Consider the following 12,671-nt stretch of genomic DNA (forward strand, 5'->3'; position numbering starts at 1 on the left):
AAGACCCTACATTCTGCTCTTTGTCTCTCCAGTTATTCTATCTGATTTGTCTATTTTAAGATAGAAACAATGGAATCCAAAGATGAAGATTTTGATTCCAGTTGAACATCTTTCATCGGTGTTCATCTTTATACAGGACACAAAAGCATAGATTGATTCAAGTTTTTGGGCATCAAGACGTAACCCTTTCAATGGAGAGCTCAATGCAGAGAACGTTCCTAGTGTTAATGCAGCCTCACCAGTATTAATAATAATAATAATCTTTATTTTTATATAGCGCCAACATATTCCACAGTGCTTTACAGACATTATCATCGCTATCCGCCAATGGGGCTCATAATCTAAATGTAACGATCCATGATTGGATTTGTAGCAGCTCTGGTTCCTCTCAGTTTAAAACTTTTTCATTTCAGGCCATCGGGGGTTAATGTCAGTTTTTCCCCTGCTGGCCTGCTGGTGTAATTGCATTGCTGCTGGGTTTGCTGATGTTTGGTGACCACTCCCACATCCTTTAAAAGGTCACCTGATTCATCAGCTGACTGTTGGTGATACAGGTCCTTTCTGGAGACCAACCTAGCAGGAGCAGCACTCTGATGCCTGCCATGTTTGATGTTAAGAGTCCTGTTGCTGGTGATATCTGCAGTGTGGAGGTTTGCAGCGGTGCATGTAAGCTAAGTGCTGTATTTTTGTTACCTCATCCCTTCTGTGTTTGTTCCTCTCCCCCTCTGTTTCCTATAAGTAGTGGCTAGGATAGTGTCCTATGCCAGCCAGTGCCCAAGCTAGGGCAGTTTAAGGTGGCAGTTTAGGGACGAGGTATCCTGATGTCGGCAGGGAGAAGGACCTGCATAGGGTGTTAGTTGAGATGAGGGACAGACTCAAGTTTGCACTCAGGAGGTGACCATCCCTGATTCCCTATTGTCAGGCCCTCCCTCTCCCCTATTCCATCATGTTATTGTGTTGCTGTGTTGTTTGGTAACCGACCAATCGTTGGGTCGTGTCACACTGGGCCAGTCACTCCATGACATTAAATCTATCGGTATGTCTTTGAAATGTGGGAGGAAACCAGGGGAAACCCAAGCAAACACGGGGAGAACGTGCAAACTCCTTGCAAATCCTTGTCCTTGGTGGACACTGAGCCACCATGCTGTCCACAGTATTGACATAAAATTGAGCTAAGAAAATCTTTTTTAAAGAGAACCTGTCAGCAGGATTGTTCACAGTATCCTACAGACAGTGTCAGGTCGCTGACATTAAACTGATTAAAATGATACCTTGGTTGATGAAATCCAACTTGTGGTTGTTGTGTAAACTTTATTTTTATTTTTTAGTTAATGATATACTCCTGTCCTAAGGCTGTTCATAATGCAGACTGCTGACAAGTCACTGATCCCTCACTGACCCGCCCCCTAGTTTGCATAATGAATATCTGTACATACTTTAAAAAAAACTTCTGCAGGCCGTGGCACCTGCTCTGCAGCATAATTGCATGTTTCAATTGCCAATAATACATGTTCTTCATATTATTCAGCTAGAAAAAAAAATATATATATATATCAATTTGAAAATGCCGCTACTACGCATGCGCTGGCGGCGCCATCTTACTGGACAAGGCAAAAAATGCCTCCTCCAAGATGGCGCTTTCAGCTATCTTCGAATTGCTACAGTCCTCTGTCACACTCATTACAAGCAATGTTAGCTATTGACCGTGGCATGTAGAAAGTTTATTGAGTGCTGCAAATTCTGACAGCACTCAATTTCCTCAGCTACATCTTTGTTGGTAGGGGAAATTGAATGCAGTTTGGAAACAGTAGCCTTGGGGCCACGATCATGGGGTAAATAGTCACTGCTTTTTCCTGATGTAATGGAAAGTGGCACATTTATTTGAATGTAAAAAAACAGCAAGGAGACAGGATTTGGTTATTCAGTATCAGTTTGTTGAATATAAGGACTACATGTTGGAACATAATTTTATATTTTTCAGATAATAAAAAAGTATTACACTTCACAGCGCCAAGACACATATAATCTTAAGATACCTTCAAGACATTTCTCCACACCTTTAATTTCCTATCAATTCCACTATCAATGGTCAAGGCCATTTGGGATCTAAAAGATATTGTAAAAGTTAATACATGTTAATTATTACAAAGTGGTGATAAGACATTCTACTGAAGGATCTTCTGTAAATAAATGTCATAGATTTCAGTTTAAGCACTTAAAGACTAAGATACCACCAACACTTAGAGGGAAACTCCAAACAAATCATTTAATACATGGGTAAGTTTTCGAGTGATCAGTTGATACTTAGGAATGTATTATGTTGAAAGAATCTTTATAATATAGTTACTTAATAGCAGCAAAAGATTTACGACATGTAAAATAAGATGTATTTTATTACATTAATGTACGGTATGTGGTTTATCAGTGCACGTTACAGCAAAACACGAAATTAAAGCATTTACGTATGTGAATCTAACCGTCTATATTGTTTAATAGTAAAATCCAAGCTTACACCTGATCCCATAGCTATAAGAAATGTAATAAAGCTGCACATTATACTATTATGCTTACACTATAATTTCTAAATTGTACAAGACTAGTAAATTAGAAAATTTGAAGTGTAAGTTGTTTCAGCAATTTTGAGATGTTTATTTTATTTAAAGAAAATGATTTGTAAAGATTTCTCTTTTTTTCCTTCTCAATGTTTAATTCTCTACCTCTTTTAACCTCTTCCCATTGGAGTGAATTATTGTTTTCATATTTTTCTAACCTTCTTCCAAGGGCCATAACTTTTTTATTTTTCCATCAATATAGCCATATAAGGATTTGTTTTTTTTTTAAGGGACAAGTTGTAAGTTTCAATGATACAATTCATTTTACTTTTTAAAATGCTGAAAAAGGGGAACAAAATTCCACCATTGGTTTTTGAGTTTTTGAACTTCTTTTAAAGCATTCAATGTGTGATAAAATTGGCACCATGATTCTTAAGGACAGTATGATTGCAGCAGTATCAGTCTTGTATAGTTATTTTTGCTTTGTTCTTAAAGTGATAAAAATATTTTGGAACTTTGTAAAAAAAAAAAGTGTTTTGTGTTTTCTGAGGCATGTAACCTTTTTTTAAAAATTTTTCATCGATTATACAGTGCTAGAGTTTGCACGTTTTTATGCATGGCGGGCTGTAATTTTTATTGGTACCATTTTGCACTATATAAAATGTTTTGAGAGTTTTTTTATTACATTTTTGGAGGGAGCTGCAGGTACCAAGTAATGGCATTTTGATTTTTTTTCTTTGTGACGTTTAAACTTACAGGTTAAACAATTCAATATTTTAATATGGGGCAATAACATCTTTGTTTAGTTATTCACGTACTTTCTTATTAAAATAAAGAAGGTAAATTGATTCAATCTATCATGTTTATGCTTTTTTTAAACTGCAAATTTTTATCAAAGTTTTACAAAATTTTAACAAATGAACATAAATCAGGACAAACAGTTACATTCAAAGACATTTGAAATAAAAGAAAATACTTTGGCAAGGCAGTGTGGAGAACAATAAAGGGAGGAACTCCCTAGGGTAATAGAATGCTCAGATGTAAGATATAAAATGGGTCAATAAATACCTGTTATATCAAGCAAAGCAAAAACAAAGAATTCTCCAACCTTCCCTTGTTAGAAATATCTGGCAATAATCAAACAATGATAAAAAAAAAGAAGTTTGTCATGGACATAACCTCGTATAGACAAACAATGACAGAATACACACATCAAGGAAGGGAAGCAGAGGGGAGAATACAATTTCTGAGAAGAGGGGAGACCAAGAGTTTAAAGGTTGACCTAATTATTTCTTTGAGCCCAGAAGTAATCCCACGGGGCCCAAACGGTATCAAAATTTTCCACTCTCGCATTCAAAAGAGCCGTCATATATTCCATCCTCCGAATGTCATTGATTCTATATAATAAGTGATGTGAAGGATGAGAGGACCGCTTCCAGTTAAGGGTGATCAGACACCTAGCTGCTGTAAGAATGTGTAGTAACTTCTTAGCTGAATTTTTCCCCATCCTCTTGGGAGTAACATTTAACAGATATATAATCGGATCTAGCTCTACCTCAGCATAAAGAACCCTGGAGATCAGCAGTTTCACCTACTTCCAGACACCCATGATCCCAAGACAAGACCAAAAAACATGATACTGTGTGCCCACATCAGAGCCACAGCACCAACACACATTTAAAATTGAAGTGTTTAGTCTGTGAAGGAGGTCACAAGTGTTATACCAGAACATTAGTATTTTATACTGATTTTCCTTGTAAAGAGTGCAAATAGAGGACTTAGATGCTTTTTCCCAAATAATATGCCAGCATTGAGATGATAACTAGTGTTGAGCATTCCGATACTGCAAATATCGGGTATCGGCTGATATTCGCTTTATTGGAATTCCGATACCGAGTACCGATATTTTTACAATATCGGACACCGGAAGTTCCCATAATGCAATGAGCCAGTGTTTTGGCTGTGATTGGCTGCTGAAATTATGTCATCATAATGCACAGTCTGTGCGCATCATGATGCGCGGTCTGTGCGGGCTGCCGGGGGTCTGTGCGGGCCTGCCGGGGGTCTGTGTGGCCTGCCGGGGGTCTGTGTGGGCCTGCCGGGGGTCTGTACGGGCCTGCCGGGGGTCTGTGCGGGCCTGCCGGGGGTTGTGTGTGTGTGCAGGCATCGTCCGATGGGACTACAAGTCCCATCGGGCTATGCCTGCTACAATGACAGTGATTGACACATTAGCCATTGATGGGACAGTAGTAGTCCCATCATCCGGCTAATGTGTTGAATGTAAAAAAGAAAAAAAAATGCTAATTATGCAAATTGTCTCTTCAGAGAGGAAGAGGACTAGAACTCTAGTGCCACCTATTGGAGGTAGCAATCCTAAAGGTACTGTCACACTTAGCGATGTACCAGCGATCCCGACCAGCGATATGACGCGGTCAGGATTGCTGGTACATCGCTAAGTGGTCGCTAGTGAGCTGCCACACAGGCAGATCTCACTAGCGACATCGCTGGGGACGGGGGTCGCTACTTACCTGTCACACCAGGCGATCCTGCGTCCTCCCGCCCGGCTCCACCCGTGGCTCGTCTTCACAGCAGGAAGCGCCGCAGGAAACTGACAACGAGAAACAGTCCAGGACGTTCTCGCGCGATCATCGATAACCAGCGGGGGAGCGGGTCGTAGGTAAGTATCAGACACAGCGATATCGCTAGCAATATCGCTATAACGTCACTAGTTATAGCGATATTGCTAGCGATATCTCTTAGTGTGACATGCCCTTAAAAGTCAATGTTGACCCTTTAACGAGCCTAGTTACATGACTTAGGATAAAAGCCAAGCCAAAATGGAAGTGTTTAGTCTGTGAAGGAGGTCACAAGTGTGATACCAGAACATTAGTATTTTATACTGATTTTCCTTGTAAAGAGTGCAAATAGAGGACTTAGATGCTTTTTCCCAAATAATATGCCAGCATTGAGGTGATAACTAGTGTTGAGCATTCCGATACTGCAAATATCGGGTATCGGCTGATATTCGTTGTATTGGAATTCCGATACCGAGTACCGATATTTTTACAATATCGGATACCGGAAGTTCCCATAATGCAATGAGCCAGTGTTATGGCTGTGATTGTGGCTGTGATTGGCTGCTGAAATGATGTCATCATGATGCGCAGTCTGTGCGCATCATGATGTAACTAGGCTGGTTAAAGGGTCAACATTGACTTTTAGGATTGCTACCTTCAATAGGTGGCACTAGAGTTCTAGTCCTCTTCCTCTCTGAAGAGACAATTTGCATTATTAGCATATTTCCCAGAGGAGCATTGCGGCTTTAAGTCTCCTCACCTCGACATGCTTAGCATGTCATTCTCTGCAAGGAGAAATGATACTTCTTGGATATAAAAAAAAACATACATACTACATACGACATACATACTACATACATACTACATATATACAACATTCATTCAACATACATACATACCTACTACTTACATACTACATATATACTACATTCATACAACATACATACATACTACATACATGCATACATACTACATACATACTACATATATACTGCATTCATACAACATACATACATACAACATATATACTACATTCATACAACATACATACATACATACTGTACATACTGTACATACTACATATATAGTACATTCATACAACATACATACATACATACTACATATATACTACATTCATACAACATACATACATACATACATACTACATATATACTACACTCATACAACATACATACATACTACATATATACTACATTCATACAACATACATACATGCATACTACATATATACTACATTCATACAACATACATACTACATATATACTACATTCATACAACATACATACATAGTACATACTACATACATACTACATACATACAACATACATAAAACATGCTACAGACATACAACATACATACTACATACAATACATTCATACAATACATACATATAGACATACAGTACATATAACATAGAGTACATACTCACCATCACTTGTCACTTTGATCCCCGAAGCCAGTGTCATCTTTAAAAAATATTAAAATAACAAACAAGCGATATACTCCACAAGTGTCCCACGATGATCTCCTGCACTGCATCACTGAGAGGTTCCTATAGTTCACTGTTCTCACTTTATGGCAAAAGCTGCGTGGGAACTTTCTCACACAGCAATGCCAAAAGATCCTTAAACTGAGAAATAGATTCCTGTATGGCTAAGTTGGAACCATCACTAAAATTGCCCGTGCTATCCTGGAGCACTTCATTTATTTGAGCACGCCATGTATTGTCACGTGCGCGGAAGTCCATATTGACACTGAGAAAAACTGTGAAAGACACAGAAAACAGCATTAAGAACAAGACCAGTGTGCATGAGAATGCACGGGATGACATCACCACCTGGTGAGCCTCCCAGCAAGCTAATTCACCAACTCCAATAAATTATGCCAAAACAGAGAAACAGGAGTACGCGGTGACAACAAGAGAAATACTTTTGTTATATAAATATGAATGTCGGGGGTGGACATCTAGCCCTGGGGCTCCCTCTCTGGCTTCTCTGATCCCGGTAAGCTGCATCGTTAATTTGTTTACTTTGGCTGTTTAAGATATATTACGTTACTATTGCGATCCATGATGGGAACTCTCTGACCAGCCTTTCATATATATTTTTTCTTCTGGTCATTTGATCAGAGTACTTACTTACATGGGATTGTGTTGCCAAAGGGGTGGCCCTTGTGTTTTGCCCGTATGTTCCTTGGTGCACTACTATTATCTTATCATGCATTACTATCTATATATTTTGTATGTATAATAAACATTTATATTTATATAACAAAAGTATTTCTCTTGTTGTCACCGCGTACTCCTGTTTCTCTGTTTTGGCATAATTTATTGGAGTTGGTGAATTTGCTTGCTGGGAGGCTCACCAGGTGGTGATGTCATCCCGTGCATTCTCATGCACACTGGTCTTGTTCTTTATGTATGTAGTATGTATGTTTTTTTCTTTTACATTCAACACATTAGCCGGATGATGGGATTACTACTGTCCCATCATTGGCTAATGTGTCAATCACTGTCATTGTAGCAGGCATAGCCCGATGGGACTTGTAGTCCCATCGGACGATGCCTGCACACACACACAACCCCCGGCAGGTCCGCACAGACCCCTGGCAGCCCGCACAGACCCCTGGCAGGCCCATACAGACCCCCGGCAGGCCCGCACAGACCCCTGACAGCCCACACAGAACCCCGGCATCCCGCACAGACTCCCGGCAGGCCCGTACAGACCCCCGGCAGGCTTGCACAGACCCCCGGCAGCCCGCATAGACCCCCGGCAGCCCGCATAGACCCCCGGCAGGCCCACACAGACCCCCGACAGCATGCACAAACACCCGGCAGGCCCGCACAGACCCCCGGCAGGCCCGCACAGACCCTCGACAGGCCCGCACAGACCCCCGGCAGGCCTGCACAGACCCCCGACAGCCCGCATACCCCTGTCAGGCCCGCACAGACCCCCGACAGCATGCACAGACACCCGGCAGGCCCGCACAGACCCACGGCAGGCCCGCACAGACCCCTGACAGGCCCGCAAAGACCCCCGGCAGGCCCGCACAGACCCCCGAGAGGCCCGTACAGACCCCGCCCGCACACACAGACACGTACAGTGTCCACTCACGCACCGCCCACACTCTTCCCCCCTCCTGACCTGGATGTACAAGTAAAGAAAGGGGTTTTTTTAATTCCGATATTTCTGTCCCATTGATTTGAATGGGACTTCCAGTATCGGAATCGGCGATACCCGATACTTTTTGGGTATCGGCCGATCCAATCCAGTCCAATATTTCTCAATATCGGATGGTATCGCTCAACACTAGTGATAACCCCCTTCCTAAAATAGACTCCCATTTGCACATGTGTAGCAAAGAGAAAAAAAAAAGGAGCAACTAGGTGGATATAATAAAATAATGTCACTTTATTAAACAATTAAGTACCAAAACATACAATATATAGAATAACCATTAATAAACATCATGAGACAATAGCAGGATAGTCCAGATACCACAGGGAAGAAAACAGTGCCCTATCATGCATGTGAGCAGCATAAGAAAATATCATTGAATAAGGGTGCTAGTGCCTAGCTTGCTTCATGCATGTATGAGAGCTCCCAACAGAAGTCCATAGTAAATATAAAATGCAGACAGAGTTGTCCAGTAAAAGATATATACGACCAAATAGTGGGGAACTCACCAAGATGTAAGGGGACACTGCAAACAACCCCGGATCGGGTATAAAATGTCCCGACACACTTTTCGTGTGCTTAAATGCACCACTTGTCTTCTATGAGCGGGTGTTCTTTTTACCTGGCGTGGGACTGTTGGTATTTTACCAATTGGCGTTGTTAACGCCACTGGAGGTTTTTGTGTATCCCATTTGCACATGTAGGAATGTTTTAATTGTTGGCCTTCTTGGGGACAACTCAATATTTTATATTTTTCTGATATTAGTCCTTTAGTCGACAGTCCTCTCCTGCAGATCCTCTCAAAGTCAGTCCGTAGAGAGACTCCAGAAGAACCATAAAATGAAAAACGAAGTGTTTAGTTGGTAAATACTGGTTGAACTCTTTATTAATAATAGCAAACTTTGACTTGACAGCATCAAATGAGAGAAGCTCCAACGTGTCCCCGTCTACCAAATTTGCAAACCTAAACAAACCCGCAGAAGGCTAAGGATGGGCCATTGCATGTTCCATACTACTTGGCAGCAAGAAATATTCCGTCCGTTACACAAAAAAACAAATAAGGAGTGAGCAGAAAAGCACAACTTCAAAAGAATAAATAAAATAACATTTTATTAATATTAAAGTCAATAATTAAAAAAATAAGCAAAAAAAAGTAACCTCAGATGTGAGAGACACACACAGGCCCCTTTAAACACATCCAACATGTAAAAGGAGTGTAAACTCAAACTAAATTACAAGGAACAGTCTATTTGAAATTAATGAGGGATATTCTAAATCCAAGGCAATTAGACGAACTGAAAAATCAGGTGCACCTATATCACATATAAAAATATGGCCTGGTAAAACGATAGCTCAATGCAATATACATGCTAGTGCTGCTAATATTATGCTCTGTGAAACAAGTGCTGCAACAATAATTTAGACAAAAGATCTCATACATGTAAGAAGTGTTAACGAAACGCGCATTGGGGTGGAGGGACACGGCACATGCTCCACACATATTGTGAGTATAACCGCAAGGTTTTTTCAGGCTTATTATTTTAACAGCACTTGTTGTTTCAGTGCATAAATATTGGCAACACTAGCATATAGGATGCATTATAGATTGGGGATATTAATAAGCCATGTATGAGGTCTTTTGTGTAACATATTGCTGCAGCACTTGTTTCACAGTGCACAATATTAGTAGCCCTAGCATGTATATTGCATTGAGCTATGGTTTTACCAGGCTATATTTTATGTGATAAAGGTGCACCTGATTTTTCAGTTCAGCCTTGGATTTATAATATCCCTCATTCATTTCAAATAGACTGTTCCTTGCAATTTAGTTTGAGTTTAGGTTCCATTACATGTTGGATATGTTTAAAGGGGCCTGTAGCCTGTGTGTATCTCTCACATCTGAGGTTACTTTTTTGTTTATTTTTTGTATTTTTTTATTTATTGATTTTAATATTAATAAAATGTTATTTTGTTTATTATTTTTAAGTTGTGCTTTTCTGTTCACTCATTATTTGGATTTTTGGTGTAACGGACAGAATATTTATTGCTTATGTAGCACATCATTGATTTTGGATCATATGTTGATAATAATATTTGGCAGCAAGGTTTGCAATATGAATGAAATCAAAGGCGAATTAGGGGAGGCTAAACCAAACTTCCCCATACAAGAAAGCCATATCTCCCTCGTGAACTGAATAAGGCCCAATAGTCACTCCGGGGTTTCAGTGGTCCTATTTGACCATAATAGTGAATTTGGATGATTTGGTGCTAACCATAGTTTCTCTATTTCTGCCCACTTGTTACAGTATATGTCGAAAACGAAGCCCACGAGGGAATTCTATGTAAGTGAGTGGCTCAATTGTATTTAATAATGTCAGGGACCGACAGACCCCCTTGTGATTTATGAGAGATGAGGACACGCTTAGAGATCTGATGACGTTTATCGTTCCAAATGAACCTCATCATGGCTGCCTGAAGGGATTTAAGTTCACTCATTGGGAACCTGACCGATAAGGTCTCAAAAAAATAAAGTAACTTAGGAAGGAGGGACATCTTAAGAGAAGTATTACGGCCAATTAGTGAGAGCGAGAGCAGTTTCCATTTATCCATTGGTTTCTTTAGGTCACTTAAAAGTGGTGCTTTATAGGTTACAGTAAGAAGAAGACAGGTTAACCCCCAGATATTTAATTGCCTGAGATTTCCATCTGAATTTGGAATTTAGGCTTAAATGATCCAGAACATCAGGAGGGATGATTAGTGGGAGTGCTTGTGTTTTTTAAGTATTTAGTTTATTTTCTGACAATTCCTCATATTTTTTAAGATTATCCATCAGGTTAGGCAGTGTAATATGAAGGTTGGTTAGGGTTAGAAGGACATCATCCACAAATAAGGAAATTTTAAACACTTCGTCACGAACCTCAACTCCCGATATGTTTAGATTTTGCCTAATCATTTCCGCAAGAGGTTCTATGCATAAAACATATAATAGAGGCACCATTTGATATTTTGAATGAGGGAGAAGTGTTGAAGGGAAGCTTAATAGAGGCTGAAGGGGAACAATAGAGTGCTCCAATAGCTGTTAGGAATGGGCTCGCAATGCCAAAAACCTTCAATGTCTCAAACAGGAAGGACCAATTAAGGCAATCAAATGCCTTTTATGCATCTAGACTTAATATTAGAGACTGTAATTTTCTTTTATTAGCAACGTCTATTAGGTCTATTGCCCATCTAGTATTTTCTCCCCCCCTGATGATTAGGAACAAAACACACTTGATCCTTATTGATAAGTTGAGGTAGCCAGCAATTTAACCTATTAGCCAATACACGAGTGAATATTTATAAATCAGAATATAGCAATGCAAGTGGACGATAGATTGAGCAATCCAATGGATCCTTCCTCGATTTTGGCATAAGAATTAAATAAGAATGTGATAGTGTTTCCAGTATGGAGGAATCCTCAATAAATGAGTTAGATAATTTGACCATACGAGGAGAGAGCTCCACCGCAAATGTTTTGTAATATAGATACGTCAGCCCATCTGGACCCAGAGATTTACCCAAGGGGAGGTCCTTCAAGATGTCCACCACCTCCTCCTGTGTCACACGCTGATTGAGAGATGATAAGGCCTCGGAGGGGAGAAATGGGAGATTTAATTTTAATAAAAAATGATTCAATGCTTTAATTCTATCAGGCATAATTATGGGAGGAGTATCCTGTAAATTATACAATTTGCTCTAGAAATTATAAAATATTTCCGAGATTACAGTTGAGTTATAGTGGATCGTGCTGTCAACTCCTCTCAGAGCCTGGGGATGCTAAAGCTCAGGGTTCTATCCTTCAATAACCTAGCCAAAAGTGTGTGGGCTTTATTTCCTTTTTCATAATATTTTTGTTTAGTGTAGAGAAGAAGTTTTTCAACTTTACTCATTGAAAGGTCTTTAAATTTATTACTAATCGCCACAACCTTATTTTGGATCCTCACTGAAGTCGAGACCGCCAATCTATGCTTCTCTCTCTTCAGTTGAGAAGTTAATTTATCAAATTCACATTTAGCATTTCTTTTTAATCTGGAGTCCTCCTAAATGCAATACCCCCTCATGATGGCTTTGTGAGCATCCCACAGGAAAGAAGGGGAAGAAGCCAAGTCCTTATTCAAATGGAAGAAGTCAGTGAGATGGTTCAATAAGGTTTTCCGAATTATCGGGTCTTTAATTAGAAACTCATTCAACTGCCAGTCGCACACCCTGGAGAACGGTTGAGGGGATTTAAGATCTAACATGATCAGACCAGGTAATGTGTACCATTTCAGCCTTCGCCATCATCCTAAGGGTCGAAATATTTGAGA

General features: G+C 40.0%; 1 protein-coding gene across 3 annotated transcripts in view; it reads left to right on the forward strand.

Moving 5' to 3' along the window:
• The first annotated feature begins 2,163 nt into the window (after nucleotides 1-2,163).
• LOC141087758 (chloride anion exchanger-like) overlaps nucleotides 2,164-12,671 on the forward strand; it is a 158,816-nt gene continuing 148,308 nt past the window's right edge. Inside the window, exon 1 of one of the 3 annotated variants that reach the window (XM_073573550.1) lies at nucleotides 2,164-2,277. The gene's annotated coding sequence lies outside the window, so the exon portion shown is untranslated. Of the gene's footprint in view, nucleotides 2,278-12,449; nucleotides 12,617-12,671 lie in introns of those variants that run through there. The other 2 variants (XM_073573552.1, XM_073573551.1) reach the window with 2 other exon arrangements.

This window comes from Dendrobates tinctorius, unplaced genomic scaffold (assembly GCF_039654945.1).
Source record: "Dendrobates tinctorius isolate UK_male_01 unplaced genomic scaffold, ASM3965494v1 ptg000035l, whole genome shotgun sequence".
NCBI classification, from domain to species: Eukaryota; Metazoa; Chordata; class Amphibia; order Anura; family Dendrobatidae; genus Dendrobates; species Dendrobates tinctorius.